Here is a 19,660-nt window from a genome sequence, read left to right on the forward strand (position 1 = left end):
TAGTCTTAAAACATCTGGAGGGCTAAGTTTGAGGAATCTTGCACTGGAAGAATGAGACTTAGGATGGCCAGGTGCAAAATAGGCTCCTGCACCTTTAATAGTTGCATAGAAGAAGGAAATCAGCAGCTGTAGCTTGCTAAAATTCCCCCTTCTGCAGTAGCTGTAAGACACACATGCCCCTGTAAGTTCTCTACCACAAATTCAGCCTCAAGGAAAACTCAGATTCTCAAATTTTGTCTGCTGGGTCATGCAAGTAAGTCTAATTCTGTAAGTTTATTTTGCATACTGGTGTGAATGTTCTTTCCCCAGTGTATAGATATTAGAAAACAACTCACTGGGTTGCATACGTTCTTTTTTTTATAAACAGCCACTGCCTATAATACGACTTAATGTTGAATCTTTTCTTGGCATGGAGTTTCAGTGATAGAAGAAGCATTTCTTGCTTAATGCACTGAAGTGCAGCCCTGTGTATGTGTGTGTCTACTCTGAAGGGCACCTTGTTGAGTGGATGTAGGGAATGCTACCTTAAAGCCACAGAAGCGACAAGGCTACCAAAAAGTGACCATTCCAATATCTAGGCAAAAATACTGGGACAGCATTCCATTGGCAGCAATGGAAGAGAATGCCCTACCAATGGAAGGGAAAGCACCATTCAAACTATTAGCAGCTGACATTATCTGGTAAATATTGGTAGTGAGGAATCCCGTGACAATTATTTTGTGTGAACATAATCCTATATACTAAAAAACCCCATTGTGCAACCCAGATAGCAGCACGCCATGCAGCTTCTATATGAAGTTTCATCTGTAAAGCTAAGCAATACTACCGTAAGCTTGACCAGTGCCTGGGTTCAAGACTTTTAAGGAATCTTGTATGTTTTCATTTTGAAAGAATAATCAAAACCTGTATTCCATCAGGCACTGTATACTATTAGGCAGAGTCAGCACAGGTGGCGGGCAGAGGGGGGGGCATCAGGTGAGACAGTAAAATACACAAGAACAATGGAAAGGAACTACGGTAAACTTCTTCACAGGGTTGTGAGGATAAAACGAAGGTGATCTCAGTATATATGTGGCCCTGAGCTCCAGGGAGGAAGAATGAGGTACAAATGAGAGAAATAAACAAGCTAGTCAAGTCAGCATATCTCATTGAACCTGGCTACCCAAACAAGCAGCAATTATGTAGGTGGAAATCATTGCAACACAACAGGAAGGCAAAAGTCAAGTTTTCCAGCTAACTTGTTGTTGGTAAAGCTGGATGCCCCAGGTGACAAGACAGTTGTGTATGGGCATGGGATGTGCATAAAAACTTTGCACCCATCTGCAAAGTGAAGGAGAAGGAGAAGGAGAAGGAGAAGGAGAAGGAGAAGGAGAAGGAGAAGGAGGAGAAGGAGAAGGAGAAGGAGAAGGAGGAGGAGGAGGAGGAGGAGGAGGAGGAGGAGAAGAAGAAGAAGAAGAAGAAGAAGAAGAGAAGAAGAAGAGAAGAAGAAGAAGAAGAGAAGAAGAAGAGAAGAAGAAGAAGAGAAGAAGAAGAAGAGAAGAAGAAGAAGAGAAGAAGAAAAGAAGAAGAAGAAGAAAAGAAGAAGAAGAAGAAAAGAAGAAGAAGAAGAAAAGAAGAAGAAGAAGAAAAGAAGAAGAAGAAGAAAAGAAGAAGAAGAAGAAAAGAAGAAGAAGAAGAAAAGAAGAAGAAGAAGAAAAGAAGAAGAAGAAGAAAAGAAGAAGAAGAAGAAAAGAAGAAGAAGAAGAAAAGAAGAAGAAGAAGAAGAAGAAGAAAAGAAGAAGAAGAAGAAAAGAAGAAGAAGAAGAAAAGAAGAAGAAGAAGAAAAGAAGAAGAAGAAGAAAAGAAGAAGAAGAAGAAAAGAAGAAGAAGAAGAAAAGAAGAAGAAGAAGAAGAAGAAGAAGAAGAAGAAGAAGAAGAAGAAGAAGAAGAAGAAGAAGAAGAAGGAAGGAGCCTTGTTCTGTCTGGGAAGCTGAAATACTTGTGCAAACAGAACAACTGACATGTTGAATTCCTCCCATTAATTTCTCGAGGGGTGAGAAGGTTCCTAGGTTAGTGGGAAATGCTGTATGTGTCACTGTCACTCTTTTTAGCCCACGGCTTGATGTTCTGCCCTACAAAATAAAGATAACTTTATAGCACCCCATGGCTCTGAAACAGACTTCTGGCAACCAAACGTGACCAGGAACTCCATGCAGGTGAGTGAGTGGCTCCCGATTAGGCTCCGGGCTCCAGTCTAAAGCAAACAAACCCCAACCTCCAAGTCCAGCACAGAAATACAGAGGGAGGAACGTTCATTCAGAAGGTTCCAGGTTCAACCTGCAGAATCTCCAGGTAGACCTGTAAGAGACACCCTGTCTGCAACCTGGAGAGCCATTGCCAGTTAAATGCAGACACAAGAGTGTTCCAAAAGCAAGAATGAAGAGACACAGCTGGGGGGAAAAGTGAAGGATCAGGCTGCTTGCAAAATACTTGCAACAGTAGATGTTACAATTGCATAACACAGCACACACCGCCACCCATCCAGGAGTAACTTTAATTACTGGGCAGGTCAGGGTTGGAGTAATATATTGAATGATGTAACATGCCCTAAAACTAATGAGTGAAACATAGAATTGTAGAGTTGGAAGGGATCTCAAGGGTCATCCAGTCCAATACCCGGCAATGCAGGAATCTCAACTAAAGCTTCCATGACAGATGGCCATCCAACGTCTGCTTAAAAACCTCCAAGGAAGGAGAGCCCACCACCTTCTGAGGGAGTCTGTTCCACTGTCAAACAGCTCTTCCCATCAGAAAGTTCTTCTTGATATTTAGTGAGAATCTCCTTTCTTGCAACTTGAAGCCAGTAGTTCAGGTCCTACCTTCCAGAGCAGAAGAAAACAAGCTTGCTCCATCTTCCATGTGACAGCCCTTGAGATATTTGAAGATGGCTATCATATCATCTCTGTCTTTCTCCAGAATTAACATACACAACTCCCTCAGGGCACTTGGTTCTTCCTTTGCTTTGCAAGACTTGCTGGGAGCTACCCAGTTTCGGGAGATGGTGTGAGTGTGACTCACAGGAAAACTACAGTACAAGGCCAGGAGGTTTCCCTGTGTCTGAATATCAAGTGTGTGGGCATGCAGACTCAAAAAGTGCAAGGCTAGAAAGCTTTTATTTATGCATCATTTCACTTCCCACCACAAAAAGTCCAGATGTGACTCTCTGGCTATTGTCTTTCAGCCGGGTGAAGGAGGGGGCCCACCCATTTGCCCTCTGGCACAGAGAAATGTCCTTTCTTTTACTAATAACCCATACTTAGGGGCCATTATGGCCCTTGCCATTCAACCATGGGATCCTCCATTAGATTTTAACCCTTTGCTGAATGAAGGAATTAGAAGGGACTCAGGCATCCTACAGCCTGACCCTCCCCCAAACTCACAACAGTATCATATTTAGAACTTAATTTGGAGCTGTGAAACCACAACACTCTGCACTGAATAGAGAAGGGAACATTAGGGTGATGTATTAGTGGAACAGAGCCAGGAATTGGGGATGTCCATGTACTTAGCAGAGTCAGAAGCACCAGCTTTCCTGTGCAGTCATGTTTGCTGACACACTAGTAATTAAAGTGCCAAGGAGATTTGGACGGGTAGGTAGGATTTGCCAACTTCCAGCAACCTATTCCCAAAACAGGCCTCTCCAGTTAATTAGGGAAATGCTGACTCAAACAAAGTCAAACCGGTTTGTAGCACAGTTTTACTTGAATTTTAGGGTGGGTTTTTATTATTATAAAAAAGTACATTTAATTCACCATCCAGAACTGCAAGAGCATATGTAAGCAGTGGTGGAAGCAGGAAGGACAAGCCTGGATAGCTCAGTTGGTTAGAGAGTGGTGCTGATAGCACCAAGGTTGCAGGTTTGATCCCCATATGGGGCAGCAGCATATTCCTACATTACTAGATGTTACTAGATGTTCCTCGGCTTCCCTTCTGACTCTATGATTCTATGACTTCTCTTTTACACTAAGCAAAGGGATCTTTTAATACAAACTGGTGGGAACTGCAACAAAATGAATCACTGCTGTTCAGGATTCCACCCACCCCATTCCAATCCAGTGTGCACTTAGATATATTTTACCTCAAAAGCAGAGGTAAGAAATGTATGACCCTCCAGAAGTTTCTTGACTAAAACTCCCATAATCCCTGCTTATTTGCCATGCTGGCTGGGACTGATGGGCATTGGAGTTCATCTGGAAGACAGCAGGTTCCCTGATCCTGCTCAAACGTGATGACTCCAGACAGCACTTAATATAGCAATTTATTCTTCATAACAACCTTGCAAAGCTTCCTCCTAGGTTAAAAAAAGGGGGGGGGGGAGGCACCCTTTTAACAAAAAGAAGGTGCTGTTTTTAACACCCACTCATTCAGAAATTGTGGTTTTCCTAAGAACATCAGAGTAGTAAGAAGGTGTACTGCCTCCTCGAAGCACTTGCAGACTGACAAATGGCTGGCACAGAGAGGAACTGGCTCTAAATGAGAACCACCCATACCTAATCGTTAATTAAGCCTTCCCTTTTAAACTGGGCTCTTCCTTTAAGAAGAAAACAATGGTGAAACCAGGTGCTCTTTGGTGCAGCTCAAAAGCTATGTCATTGCTTTTCTCAGAATGCACCACCTTTAATTGGTTGGTGAGGCCTGCCTTTCCTATTACTGCTTCCTTTACTGTATTAGGAGATACAGGGCAAAGCGTCCTGCTTCAGACAGCGCCATAAGTAGGGGGTAGGTTAGGCTCTATAAATCAGGGCCAGGGAACCTCTGGCCATCCAGATGTTTTATGTTCTACCAAGTCAGACCGTTGGTCCATCTAGCTTGGTATTGTCCACACTGACCGGCTGACGTTCTCCAGGATTTTAGAGATGGTATATTCCCTGTCTTAGCTGGAGATGCTGGGGATTGAACCTGAGACATTCTGGGTACAAAGCAGGTGGTGTACTGCTGAGCTGTGGCCCTTCCTCTGTTGTGGGACTCCAATACCCTTCAACCCCAGCCAGCATGGCCAATGGTCAGGAATGATAAGATTTGCAGTCCAATAGCATCTGGATGGCCACATCCTTGCACTAAAGCGTTGGCCGTATCAGGAGGAGCAGCACAATGCATTTGGGCGGCATTGAGCAGGCAACAAAGGAAATGGAACATTGGGGCGTGATGACACATTTGTAGGCAGTTGTTCCCCACCATGGGTTGTTATTCACTCTCAATACAGCCCGGCTCTAAGTGGGCCTTCCTTCTGCCTTATAATTAGGATATAAGCCATTGTCTCCATACGATAAGCTTTCTGCACTCCCAACGAATTGCCTCATGTAGGTGGACTGAAGAATCAGGCTCCCAAAATACAGGGCATTCCGGTTTAGCACTTTTGCTTGGCTTGAGCTGAAAAGGCAGGTAAAGGCTGGCAAGGAGCTGATTGCTGCTCCAGGCCAGGATCGACACCCATCTGGCTCCAGTTGCCCAATGCCAGTGTGCTTCTCTGTGCCAGGCAGCTTGCACCAACAGCGTGGATTTGCATTTGCAATGCTGACTGCTGTGCTATATTTGGTAGATGCTCCAAGGCTTCTGTTTCTTGGCACCAGCACGGTCTCCCTCTGGCTCTTTTGTTCTTCCTTCCCCCTTTTCCCACCCTGCCTTCTTTGGTGCGGTTGCTACAGGCAGAAAGCCTGTTGCTGGGTGTGCCGCTAGCTGTGTCTGCCCCCCTTTTGGCAATTGGCTTTTCTGGGAGGGGGGTTATTGGTTTTGGGTTCTCACTGTGTATTTTTATGTTGCGAACCACCCTGGAATCTTCAGGTGATGGACAGTATACTAGCTAGATGGTAGGTAGATAGATAGATGGATAGATAGATAGATTGATAGATAGATAGATGGTAACAGGGTCTCTAGAGCATGGGTAGGCAAACTAAGGCCTGGGGGCCAGATCCGGACCAATCGCCTTCTAAATCCGGCCTGCAGACGGTCCGGAAATCAGCCTGTTTTTACATGAGTAGAATGTGTGCTTTTATTTAAAATGCGTTGCTGGGTTATTTGTGGGGCATAGGAATTCATTCTTTTTTTCCTTTTCTAAATATAGTCTGGCCCCCCACAAGGTCTGAGGGACAGTGGACCAGCCCCCTGCTGAAAACGTTTGCTGACCCCTGCTCTAGAGTCAGTGATGGAGCAGGAAATGATCACTGGTTGTCATACACTTCCTCTGAAAGGAACCAGCTCCCACTACTGCAGAAAGCATGATAATAAGCTAGACCAGGGTAGCCAGCATGGTGTTCTCCAGTTGCTGCTGAACTACAACTCCCATCTTTCCTGACTATTGGTCATGCTGATGGAACTCGAACGCCACATGGGCTACTCCCAGAAGCAGCCATCAGGGCAGGAACACTTATTTGGCCTCCCTGCACCCACATGGCTGTGGCTTACCAAGAGGAAGAGGGGCAAGGCAGTGGTGAGTTTAGCACAGTACAAACATATTGGTGGAGCTATTCCGGTGCTCCCTCCAGTGCATTCACACCACTCTGAACTCACCTCAGCCCTCCTCCTCCTCTCCTTCTCAGTAAGCTGCTGCAACACTGGTGAAGGGAGGTTGGTAAGCGCCCCTTCCTTGCCAATTGCTACTAGCTAGATGGGCCTGTTGGTTTGATGCAAACTAGTCATTTCGGTCGCCTCATTATCTGAAGATGTTCTTACCAGGGTTAGGGACCAGTGGTGGTCAGAGGCAAATGGTGTGGCCCCATGTTGCTGGTGGCAAAGGGTCAGAGGGTGGATACTGCAGTCTAAGATGAACTGGTGGTTGGATTCCAGAGCAGGATCTGGAGAGGGGTTGAGCAGGAACCTGTTCTGCATCTTCTGTCACCGATGAGTTGCTCCTACTGGAGCCAAGCCCAGAAAAACAACAACAACAAAGAGTCTTGTGGCACCTCAAAGACCGGACCCATTTATTATGGCACCAGTTTTCATGTACTATAGTCTATGCCTTAATAAACACATTTGTCTTTAAGGTGCCACAAGACTCTTTGATGTGTTTGCTGCAGCAGACTGACACAGCCATGCTTTTGGGAATTGCTGCTATGGAAAGTCTAGAATCATTTTTATATAAGATCGGCAGGAGTGTTATCGGCTCTCCAAGTCATGTGATCTGGTCTGGTCAGAGTTGATTGGCTGCAGCTTACCTTGTTGCCACTGTCAAGTGGCTATGGTGGTGCGGTGTTGGGCTGTGAAAACCGCAAGGCAGATGGCAGCTACTTCATCTGTGGTACACAATGTATAGAGGACTAAAAGGTGATTGGGTGCAACCATTGGTCCTCCGAAGACTCAGTGGGTGGGATTTATATTGTGTATGGGTGTTTCAGCGCCCTAACAGTTCAGTTCTGTGCAGACTGGCCTCAGCGCTAGTCTTGTTTATCCTCTGTTTATCCTCTGTTGGAGAGCTGGGAACTGTGTGAGTAGATGTATGGGGTCCCACTTAAGAATATCTCTCCACCTATCAGCTTCCAGTGTACACAGTATTGTGCCTGAGCCCCGCCAGGTTCCCTCTTCTGAGTTCACTGGTGTCTTACAGCGTACACCCATCAGTTGCTTACGGAGTGAAACCAGTTCACATACAATCGTATTTCCAAGTGTTTATATTTTCATATGTCTTTGCTCAGCACTGGACACCTTGCTTAGCTGCATACGGCAGGGCATGTTGAAAACGTGTCACAGGTCATTGCTCATTTGCACAATCATTTACCAAAAGGTAAAATAATAATAATCCTGTGCCATTATTAAGTTAATTTGCATAACACAGATACAAACCGGATGAACAGGTCTGTTGCATTCTTGTGGCGCTGCTTGTGCAGTTTGCAGCATGCAATGAAAAAGTAAAAATTATCTTGTTGTGAAGATCCCAGGTCATATCACTGAGGATCAACCATGAAAAGTAAGTTAGATGACTTGGAGGAGTTTTACACGTTTGTGTTGTGACAATATTCATCACTGGATAATCCAAACAAAAACTGGCAGTGCCAATATAAATATTTTATAATAATGAAAAGGTACCATACAATTAGAGGGACGTGGGTGGCGCTGTGGGTTAAACCACAGAGCCTAGGGCTTGCTGATCAGAAGGTCGGCGGTTCGAATCCCTGCGACGGGGTAAGCTCCTGTTGCTCGATCCCAGCTCCTGCCAACCTAGCAGTTCGAAAGCACGTCAAAGTACAAGTAGATAAATAGGTACCACTACGGCGGGAAGGTAAACGGTGTTTCCGTGTGCTGCTCTGGTTCGCCAGAAGCGGCTTTGTCATGCTGGCCACATGACCTGGAAGCTGTACGCCGGCTCCCTCGGCCAATAACGCGAGATGAGCGCCGCAACCCCAGAGTCGGTCACGACTGGACCTAATGGTCAGGGGTCCCTTTACCTTTACCATACAATTATGAATGAGTTTTCAACACAGGGGCTAGGATTGTGTGTGTGTGTGTGTGTGTGTGTGTGTGTGTGAGAGAGAGAGAGAGAGAGAGAGAGAGAGAGAGAGAGAGAGAGAGAGAGAGAGAGAGAGAGAGCAGCTTTCTGATTTTGATCTTTTAAAAACAAACCTGCTGTGTGTTTGTGGGGGCGAACCACCACCTCTGACACCTCATTTTCAAATGAACATCTTCAGACATTAGGACTAGAAACTTAGACTTGGTTTTAAGTGCTAAGATTCTAAGAAGGCCCACAAACTGCACAGAAGTGCCTTGTGTGTGGAGAGGCGGGGTGACAAGCATCATGCTGACTATGTTGGGTAAGATGAAGGGAGGAATCAATAAGCATATCTGAAGTATGATCACCATATCTTTTTCAAATTGTACTTGGACTTGATGTGAAGGTTGCAAAGTGGTGGCTAATCCACCCTCTTCTTTGGCAGCCTGTTCAAACTATTAATCATATCATGGTGGTGCTTTATACCCAATTTGAATTGTAATTTATTGGCGCCTTGTTAGGGTGGTGGTTGACGCTATGTAAATATCCTGCAGAGGCAGGTAATAGGCAACCTGTACGTCTTCTCACCTTTGATATTTCAGGTTATAGCACTCAAGGCTTGTTCATACAAGGCTTACAAATTGCCCAAGAGAGTGTGCATACATACACACTCTACGGTTGGCTAAGCAAGAGTGATTAAATATCCCAGTACAAATACAAGGCAATCCGCTTTGGCTGTGAATACTGTTTCCCCCAATGATTGGAGCAAATGTAACTCCCAGATTCAGTCTGATATATAGCCTGTGATCTTCCTTATTCTCCTCACCCCCAATCTAAGCCAGTTCCCAACATAAATTCACACTGAGGACCAAACCAGGCATTACTTTACTAGCATGATTATTATCAACCATGTCTGAGGCTTTGTTTTTGTCTTTTTTAAAATTTAAATATCAGACTTAGGCTTCCTGGTTTTCAGTGGGACTGCAGTGTGTGGAGAAGGCAGGCTCACCCTTTCTCTCCCCAGTTTGTGATCTTGATTAGAACTATTATTTTTCATATTTTGTAACTATAATAACAACTAAATGAAAAAGAAAAGAAAGGAGGGTCTCTTTTTAGCTACTGCATTGCATATTCCAGTCTGACTGTCAGCAAACAACTTACAAAATACCCTGTGAAGCGAATAACTCTTTACATGCCACCTTGATTGGCTGAAATCCAATTCTTAGGGGTATTGCACCCTCAAAATAGTTTTCTTCCCCTTTTGAAGAATATTATGGTGTGCAGAGGCATGTGTATGCGTCTGTATTTCCTGTAAACTGAGTAAGTTTGAAACTATGGTGGTGGAGCAATGCGAATCAGTTATGTTCAAGAACTCCACTAACAGCAGCCGGGCTACATGAGGCTCGCAGAACGGCTGTCCTCCTCTCGAGTTTCACTGACAATTTCAGAAAGTAAATGGGCAGTTCCTTCCCCCACAGATGTTTTCTCTTGGCCACAGCTGGTCAGAATCCTTGAAGTCTGAATCCACAGGCCTTATTTGTGGTTTCTTAAGCTTCATGAAAAGAAGCTGATATAGTAAATTAACTTTCCCTTGATTGCGTTTCCTGAATGAGCAAATGAAGGCAAAAACAGAGGGGAATGTGGTGTCTCTCCCCTCCCCTCCCCTCCCCTCCCCTGCTGCTTGAGCTGCCCATGTAATGTACACATACACACTCTTTGTCCTGTCCTGAAGGTTCCTGGGAAGCCAAGGAGGAAGACATGAAATCAGTTATGGTCTGTTGGGCCCAGGATTTTGGATATAACAACTACCGTATTTCCCCGAAAATAAGACACTGCCTTATATTTATTTTTCCTCAAGAAGACATACTATGGCTTATTTTCAGGGGATGTCTTATTTTTATTACGCGTCCAGCCTCGCCTCTTCCTTGGCGCCCTCCAGAACTGCGCCTATCACAATGTCTTATTTTTGGGGTATGGCTTATATTGCGCAAATGCTTAGAAATCCTGCTACGGCTTATTTTATGGGTATGTCTTATTTTTTGGGGAAACGGTATATGAATGAATGGGGGTTCCTTGAGGGAATCACTTTCAACAGACCCACCTCCTTTTGATGTCATTGCTCATCTGCTTGCCTCTCCCTCTGGGCCCAATCTGTCCATCTCCCAGAGGGAGAAGACAAGGTGTGTGGAATCTATTGCTCCTCCATGCTTCTCTCATTGCTTGTTCCCCCTGGAGAGAGAGTATCAGTGCATAGGACCCACACTGGGACATGGGCCTTGGCATGTGCCCAACATTGCTGACCTCTGTCTCTGGTCCTGTCCATCTGCAACAAGTCTAAGGGCTGCTGGATTTTGTGTGGTGGTGGGGATTTGTTTATTGAGATTTCAAATCTGCTGTGAGCCACCTTAAGAAGTCGCTAATCGAAAGGCAGGGTATGATTCTTTGAATAAATTACCTGATACCTGCAGTTCCCTATGCTGGGCATAGCACCACAGTTCATGGCTACTTGATTGGGTCGTTGACAGGATGGGCAAGATAAAAAGGCTGTAAAAAAAAAGATATTGCAATCGAAGGTGATGTTGATGATGTTAAGAGCAGCAAATGCTGGATTCCCGGCATGCGTATGTAGTCCACAAGCTGGATGAGGCTTCAGATATGAAGTATCAAAATGAGATATGATAGTGTGAAGTCACATTTACAATGTTATATCAGCGTTGTCGTTCAGCTCTGAGAACGTGGCTGTGAGATGGCTGGAAAACCCACGTAACTCAGTGGCTCTGGATCTTGCTTGTGTTGCCGCAGCAAGAAATTTGACATTTGACACAGACTGGGAAGTCAAGGAATGCAGAGAATTTGGTGAATTGACACAGGATTTATTAAACCACCCCTGCTGCTTGAGCTGCCCATGTAATGTAACCTAAGAAGTATTGCTTGTATATGGTGCAGCTAATTTATAATGTGAAGCTAATTCCTAAGACAACAACAACAGCACTGATGGGAGGCTGCGTAAATTTGTTTTCTCTGCAGCTGTAAAAGATGTAGAAATGGAGAGTAGACATGGAATCACTGTCAGGCAACCCCCCTCCCCTTTTTACTTTTGGAATCAACTCAGTGTTTATATTCACCATGTTTGTAGACCTGGGAGGGAGAAGGAAATGGGCCAGACCTTAAGAGAAAAAGAACCCTTTGTCTCCTTGACTAGGAAGCTATATTTGAGTCAAATGCTTAGGCAGAAGTTCCCTGTCATAGAGGTGATTCATCTGCTAAACTTTAATAATGTCTTGCAAATCCTGGGGTCATGACCTGGTGCATGAACTAAAAGGGTTTCTTCCCTCCCCCTTTCTCAGGGGGCCATGAAAATGAGGCAGCATAGGAAAAGGGTGCAGAAGCCAATTGGATTCGCTGCAGAGCTACAGGAGCATAGAGATTTCTTGTGTTTCCTCAAAGATCTCTATCAGAAATGATTGCGGAGAAATAGTTGGTGCTGCTTTACACTGTCTGAGTCAAATTGTTGGCCATTCTAGCTCAGTGCTGCCTGTTCCAGATTTCTTGTCCGAGATCCCCCATGCTGCAAATGGCAGGGATTGAACCTGGGACTGTCTCTGTAAACAAAGTAGCTGTGACCTAGAGCTGAGACAGAGCTGTATTGTGCATTGAAATAATCCATAGTGGTCATATACATACTTGCAATGGAGGCAGGCCCATTAGGACAAATGGGGCACTGCCCCAGCACCCTCATTCTGCCCTCAGCCAGTTCCTACCTGCTTGTATTTTTACTTAAAACCAGTCCAAGGGGTGGCGCTGCCTATCAGCTTCCTCTTCCTTGGTCTCTGTAGTGCCTTTGTGTCATCCAGGGCTGCTCCAGATGACTTTATTCATGAGTATTTGTGTTTATGATGGTATTGGGGCAGCTAATGATGATTCTGCTTTCAAACCTGTTTGCACCTGCAAAAGTTTTTTTTTGGGGGGGGGGGGTCAGGCTGCTTTGTTTCCAATTAGCGCACATGGACATCCCAATGCTTTTAGCTGAAATCCTGTAACTTTTCATACCCCAAGTATTCAGGGTGTGTGTGTAGGTCTTGCTTTGATTGCACAATAGTGCGTCTCCAGAGAGCAATAATGTGGGGAAGCATCGCAGAACAATGAATGAAGCTGAATAATGTGTCGGTGTCCAGTCGAACAGATGTGGATTTAGGGCAGGATGTAGAGACAGGACTGCAAAATTGCAGCAAAATGGTGCCGGCATGCCCCCACCAGTTGGAAAGATGCCTACATTAGCCATGCTGTGCTTTCTCCCAATGAGAAGCCCTTTGCACCTCTCATCTGCTCAATTTGGGCATGTTTAAGCGTTTGATGCAGGAGAGCCCAAGCCACACAAAAGAGGAATGGAGCAGGAAGAGTAAACAATCTCTCATGCATTGTGGATTTTTGAGGGGATCTCTACTGAGACTTTTCATGGGCCGCACAGGAGATCCTGGTGGGTACATTGGTACCCACAACTACGTACTGCGCTGACAACCCCTGTAGCATAGAGACTGGCCCTCAGTTTCCTTCAGATTTCCTTCAAAGATTGTGTGCTTTAATTTCTCATGATTCATTGCCCTTCCATAAATTCTCTTCAGATTTACTTGACAGCTCTGAGTGTAAGGTTCAGAGAAACTGCAGAAAACTTGCCCTGGCCACCTAAGAGCTGCTCATCTGTTTAAAGGCCCATGGGAACTCTGTATGTCCCAACTTGGCCTGCATTTCTCTCTTAACTAGGGAATGTGTCAATGCTTCGCCCCATCGCCCTTCCAATTCCAAGTTCTTTAGTAAGTTATGGAGATGTGGTGTTTCAGATTCCCTCCCAGTCTCAGAAGGGTTGCACTTTGCTGCCAAGAGAAAAACAACACAAATCATTCCTATGATCCTAAATCTGTTTGGCTGCCTTGCAGAAGAAAAAAAAATAAGGAAAAAAATCCAGCTTTAGGGTGGAGCATGAAGACACAATAGAAAATGTTGCATTAAAAAAAGCAAAACAAAATACTCTCTTAGATGCAGTACATCTTGGGAGGGAGGGAGGTGGCTTCCTCTGGCCTTATCTATGGCAGATGTGCCGGGTGATTCTCAGAAATGGGGGAGCCTGGGGAGCTGACCCAGTGCTGCAAGGGTGCCTTCTCCTGGCCCCCAACAAGATGTGAGTGCATCTTGCCTAAAATTCATCATGCTGGATGATGTCATGACATGATGAGACAAGAGAGCATAAATTTAAGAAGAAAAAGTCCCCATTGTGGGTCAGATGTTGGCAGTAAATCCGGATAACAGTTCATTCCAAGCTTGCTTCCCCCCCTCCACTTTTTTCCAAGAGATGGTGAAAAGCAGATGGTTTTCATCTGTTCCTTTTGCATATGAGATGACACATCCCATCAGCTATCACTGATTGCTTCATTCAAACAGCCTCTCTCTGTGTGCCCTCTGTGCCCCTCCTTATTCTTTTTGTTCTCTGTTGTCAAGTCAGGAGTGCTACTTTGTCCTTTGTGTTCTGGCCATAACGTCCGGGGTCTTCAGATGCTAGGACCACACAGAGCAAAGGACTACCTTTGTGTTTTTAGTGATGCAGCTAACTTGCTTGGCAGCTCGGCCCATTTCTCTGATCCAGTCAGAAATGAATGCATGAGGGAAGGGCAGAGTGTCTTATTTTTGGGGTATGGCTTATGACTTCTTTGTACGTCCCTCCTTGATCTCAGTGGGACTTGTTTCTGAGTAAACAGAGACAAGACTGCACTGTACGGGTACAGAAGAATCCAAATAAAGTTAGATATGTGTTGCTATAAGCCATTTAAATACCAATTACCGGTATCTGTTTTCTTACAGAATATTCCTATAAACCTACTTTACTACTACTATGGATGATGATGTGGACATTGGTACTTCGTTGGTATATAAGCATATGGTGATGGCAGGATCTCTTAATAAACAGCTCCACATTCAGCAAGAGGTCCTTCTCTATGTGCCTTCTCCAAGGAAGATGTGGAGGGTGGCAACTTCTCAGTGGTGGCCCTCCATTTGTGGAACAAAGAGATATGCCTGGCACCATCATTGTTTGCTATTAGGCGCTAGACTAGAACATTTCTTTTTGCCCTGGCCTTAGTTTCTTAATTGGAAGGGTAGTTATGTTTTCTGGTCTTTTAGTACTCATCTTTGGGTGGGGTGGGGGTGGGGGTAGGATCTGTCTTGTTATAAATAATATTGGATGAGCATGTTTAGTTATTGTGTTTTATGATTCTGATATATGGAGTTTTTACATTGTATGTTGCTTTGGGACACTGTGAAAAGCAGTGAATAAATGTAATGAATGAAAAGCTTCAGGACTATGTGCTCCCACATAGTTGCTACACCTTCCTTCCCTCCTTAATACACTAACACACTTGCTTTGGGGGATCAGGTTGCTAGCCTGTTAAAGCACCTACATATTCCAATTCTTAAGTACTAAAGCAGGATGCTTTGCAATGGTGGGAAATGATATTCCCCCTAACTATAACAGTAGGATTCTTACAGTAGAGAATTCTCAAGCAGATGCCTCCTTGTAGGAAACAGTGGTGAACATTGTTTTCAGGACAAGCCGGCTTTTCTGGTTTTGTCTTGAGTTCTTCCTCCCTCCTGATATAGGCACAATTTGCAAGATTAATGCACCTATTCTATCTCTCTGCCTCCCTCTTCTTTCAGCTGTCTTGACTGCTGACCAGATGCTTTAAACAGACTCATCCCATTAACAGAGCTGGCCAGTTAGTGAATGGAGGGACTCAAGTTGGAAACAGCATCATTCTGGAATGGAGATATTTTGGCCTCGGGGTTTTCTGTCTGTGCTTTCTTCCCCCATCCCTGAGCGCTCCAAAAAAGGGCTGAGCAGAGCTGAACTTTTCCAAGCGGCTGGTGTATTTTGGAACGCAAGCAAATTTTCAATGGAAGTCAGCCTCTTTACAGTACATGGCAGCCCTACCTGGAGCACTCAGCAGTTGGCTGTAGAATCATATCCTATATTAGGAACACAGCAGTCTGGGGCAGTTTAGTCCTTGGCATCTCCACTTATCTTAGGTAACTGGGAAATATTCCATCTGAGATCCCAGGGAGCTGCTGCCAGCAGCCGGCCAGAGCAGACAATTGACTGGCTAAACTGCTGTTCCAAATGGCTGGCGTACCTTGGAAGGAATGGGATATTTAAATACAGACCTATCCCCATAAATTTAGGCATACCTGACAGCTCTACTTAGAACACTTAACTGTTGGTCAGAAGATCATACCAGTGTACCATATACCAGTTCATAGAGGACCTGTAATTTTTGTGGTAGAACATGTGCTTTACAAACAGAAGATCCCAGGTGACTCTTGTTGCTTCAAGCCATGGCACACCATATCAGACGAGATTGAACAATGTCTCACCTGATATAGGATAAGGCCTGTTCTTATGTGTCTTCATAACTGAGAGATAATGCACTGTGTGATTGACTCAGGGGATAAGGCTCTGGCTCTATCCTTGGGGGAAGAACTGACAGGCCCAGGACTGTGGAAGACACAGTCTTATTGGCTACTTCCATTTCAAAGGAGGTTTCTCCCACTGTACCCTTGTCTCCCCAACCCAGCAGAAGCCAAAGACTGCAGGATAAGGCAAGGGCCCTTTAACAGTAAGCCAGCTTGTCTTGGGAGGTGGGGCTTCCTGCGCTACAGTCCTGCCAACATATACAATATAAGGCTTCACTTGGAGCTAGGCACTTGGAGCGACAACAGCTCATAAACCTAGTATAGAAGGACCCCAGGAGCTCACCGTGGACCAACATTGCCTTGAACACTGGATCAGCTTCCTCGTGAGAGATCTGAGCTGATAGAGCAGGACAGCATAGATATTGTTTGAATAGCTCTGTATTTGACCCTGGTGAGAGCTGGACCATAAAGAAGGCTGATCGCTGAAGAATTGATGCTTTTGAATTATGGTGCTGGAGGAGACTCTTGAGAGTCCCACTGACTGCAAGAAGATCAAACCTATCCATTCTCAAGGAAATCAGCTCTGAATGCTCACTGGAAGGACAGGTCCTGAAGCTGAGGCTCCAATACTTTGGTCACCTCATGAGAAGAGAAGACTCCCTGGAAAAGACCCTGATGCTGGGAAAGATGCACAAGGAGAAGGGGACGACAGAGGATGAGATGGTTGAACAGTGTTCTCAAAGCCACCAACATGAGTCTGACCAAACTGCAGGAGGCAGTGCAAGACAGGAGTGCCTGGCATGCTCTGGGCCATGGGGTCACGAAGAGTCGGACACGACTAAACGACTAAACAACAACAACAACAACATATTTGACCCTGCAGTGGGTTTCCAGATATAGGTTGTAGCCCTAGGAGTGGCATTTACGTAGCTCTCAGAAATAAGCTTGCACAGACAGCTCTTCTTCAGACAAAAGGGTATACAACTCTAAAGGTACCTTGGTGAGCAGATTCATCACTTGATGGCTGCAGCATCAAGTAATGACCTGCGTGTATGAATGAGCCAAAGCACAATATGCTATTAATGAATGAATGAATGAATGAATGAATGAATGACTTTTCCTTCAAGAAGCTGAAGGTAGCTCTCCCTCCATTGCACCCCTCCAACAATCCTGGGAGGCAGGTTGTTGTTAAGAGCTGGTGCCTGGCCCACAGTCACCCAGTGGACTTCATGTTTGAGTGGGAATTCAAACCTGACTCTCCCTACCCCTAGTATGAGTCACTATTACTATACTACCACACATGAAACAATCATCGCATTTCACATACAATATTTATCAACAGAGACATTCATTCAGCTGCCTGCCATCAAGCTGGTAATGTGTATGATTGTGCAAAGCAAACCTCTGCTATGTCAATACCTGGAAAGAGGAGCTCAGTCACCCTTCATATATTGCTGGACTGTAACTTCCATCCCTGACCATTGGCCATGCTGGCTGGGGACTGATGGAAGCTAGAGTCCAACAACATCTGGAGGTTCACAGTCTCTCCACCTCTGGTCTATAATCTGTGCTAAATCTTCTTCATTTTCACAGCTTTGTGATGGAACAGCAGATGCAAATCAGTTTGCAAGCTTGATAATGTGTGAAGAGTCCCATACAGTGGTACCAGTTCCTGTACCAGCCCCATTCTATGGGGTCTTTGCTTTTCCATTGGTCCCTGTTATTTCAGTAAAATGTCTGTCTGTTCTGAAGATATAGATGTCCATGAGATATCTTACAGTGATCAATTTTATTGTGACCCAGAAAAAAAGCAATCCCCCCCTATACTGTTAGGCCACTTTGGATTTGAGATGGTGTATCTGTTGCTTCATTTTACCCCAGGTTTTTGAAGCAGCACATTTTCCCAGGTGATTTTAAGGTATCAAGTTGCATCATTTCCTGCAGCATTTCAGCACCATGACCATTTCCCTCCCCTAAGGGAGCTTTGTCTTGCATGTGGAGTGAACATTTTAGAGATGTGCCAGAATTCGGAACTAGAACAAACACAAAGAAACAAAGCAAAGATTAGCTGCAGCTTAATGCAGTTCCTGAAAAAGCACACTGACAGCATCTGTGCAGCTGGAATATAGATGCACGGTCAGAGTAACATATATCACAGTGGTGCATGTCCGAAATGCAGCTTGTCGACAACCAGGAGGGAATATGATCAGTTACACACACATCTGGTGAATGATTGAAATTATGGAATGACACTAGTGAATGCTGCCAAGTACCGTTTAGGAGATTGTTTTAAAAGTACTGAGAGACACCAGTGAATTCAAAAAGTAGCAGGGATTGTGAACAGTCTTTGCATTTTGGACTTTCAGTATAATATATATTGCCTGTACAGAAAGCTATACTGAACAATGGCTGTTTTTTTTAAAAAAATCTCTCACACCTTATTGTGCGACTGGGTTCATTAAGCAACAGTAAATGAACAAGGATCTCAAAATACAGTTCTCAGTAGGTTTTCCCCTCTCATGCTCCCAGACATCAGAAATAGTTTCATGAGAGAACAAAAGCAAGGAGTTGATAGATAAGCAAGAAATCAGTGCATTGTTGCTTGAGTTATATGAATACCTTGTTTGCCTGCACACAATCAAACTGGTGAGCATCTTTGATTTACTCAGCTTCCCTAGTGCTCCTCTTTTCCCTACAGTAGAATAATTTACTTTGCATGGACCATGTCTTCTGAAAGAATGTTGGTTTCTAGGCAAAACGGACATCCATCACCTTTCACAACATCACTCTGTTTCCTGTGCCGCACTTTACCTCTGTCTTGTCCCAAGAAATAAAGCACCTATATTTGTGAAGAGGCATGGAGGGAGATCCTGGACCCCATACTGGCGAAGTCAGTAGGCCTCCCGGAAGAGCAAATGTATGACCTGCTCCTGCTAGGCAAAGACCAGAAGATAACCAGGACGGTTGCCAGATTCTGTGTCCAGATATGCAGACACAGACTTTCTCCTGAGAATAACCAGCCCGTCTGAACGTCCCGAAATACAGTTCCCCGAGCGATCTAGGCCCAGTCCTCTGCGGCAGCTTTTTAAGTTTTAAGGTTTAAGTTTTAAGTACTCCCATGCACATTGCATTTACAAATATCAATTTTATTGTTGTATAAAGTGTCACATATATGTTATGTTCCTTGGAACTGTTCTTCCAAATGGATTTTTATAAGAGCTGGCCTTTGACCGTAATAAAGTATTCTTCTTCACCTATATTTGCTACATTCAAAAACAGGAAGATGGGAATGCCAAAGACTATAACAAGAAAGACAGGTCTCCTTGTAGGATTTGGTGATGCCCCAGTCAACATAGCAAAGAGGAATGAATGTTCCTTATTTTTAAAAGTGAGAGAGATAACCCTACTCTACCAGGAACATGGAACAATCAAGTTTGTTTAAAGCCATCAGAACGTGTCATAATGTTTGCTTAACTGAGAGCAGGGATGTTGGGAAAGTGTTGCAGCTGGGGAGAAGTTGAAAGCTACTATACATTGGAACGGAGTTTAAGATTTAATAGCTGTCTCCCCTTGAAAAGAAACCAAGATAACCAAATAGGAGTTAAAGCAACAGTTGTCGGCTGACTCCTGTAAAGGAGCAAGGTTAGCATGATTCTGTCTTCTTCTCATTTTAGTTGCAAGTTCAGCTGTAGGTTAACAGCCCTGAGGATGTGGTTGCAACCATAATGGGTTCAAGAGTTAACT

General features: G+C 44.5%; 1 long non-coding RNA gene across 1 annotated transcript in view; it reads right to left on the reverse strand.

Annotated features, from left to right (window-relative positions):
• Nucleotides 1-17,690: 17,690 nt before the first annotated feature.
• LOC148686812 (uncharacterized) overlaps nucleotides 17,691-19,660 on the reverse strand; it is a 60,068-nt gene continuing 58,098 nt past the window's right edge. The window contains exon 4 of the long non-coding RNA XR_015948059.1: nucleotides 17,691-17,949. This is a non-coding gene — a long non-coding RNA (uncharacterized LOC148686812). The remainder of the gene's footprint in view (nucleotides 17,950-19,660) is intronic.

The sequence above is a fragment of the Zootoca vivipara genome, chromosome 2 (genome assembly GCF_965207765.1).
Source record: "Zootoca vivipara chromosome 2, rZooViv2.hap1.1, whole genome shotgun sequence".
NCBI classification, from domain to species: Eukaryota; Metazoa; Chordata; class Lepidosauria; order Squamata; family Lacertidae; genus Zootoca; species Zootoca vivipara.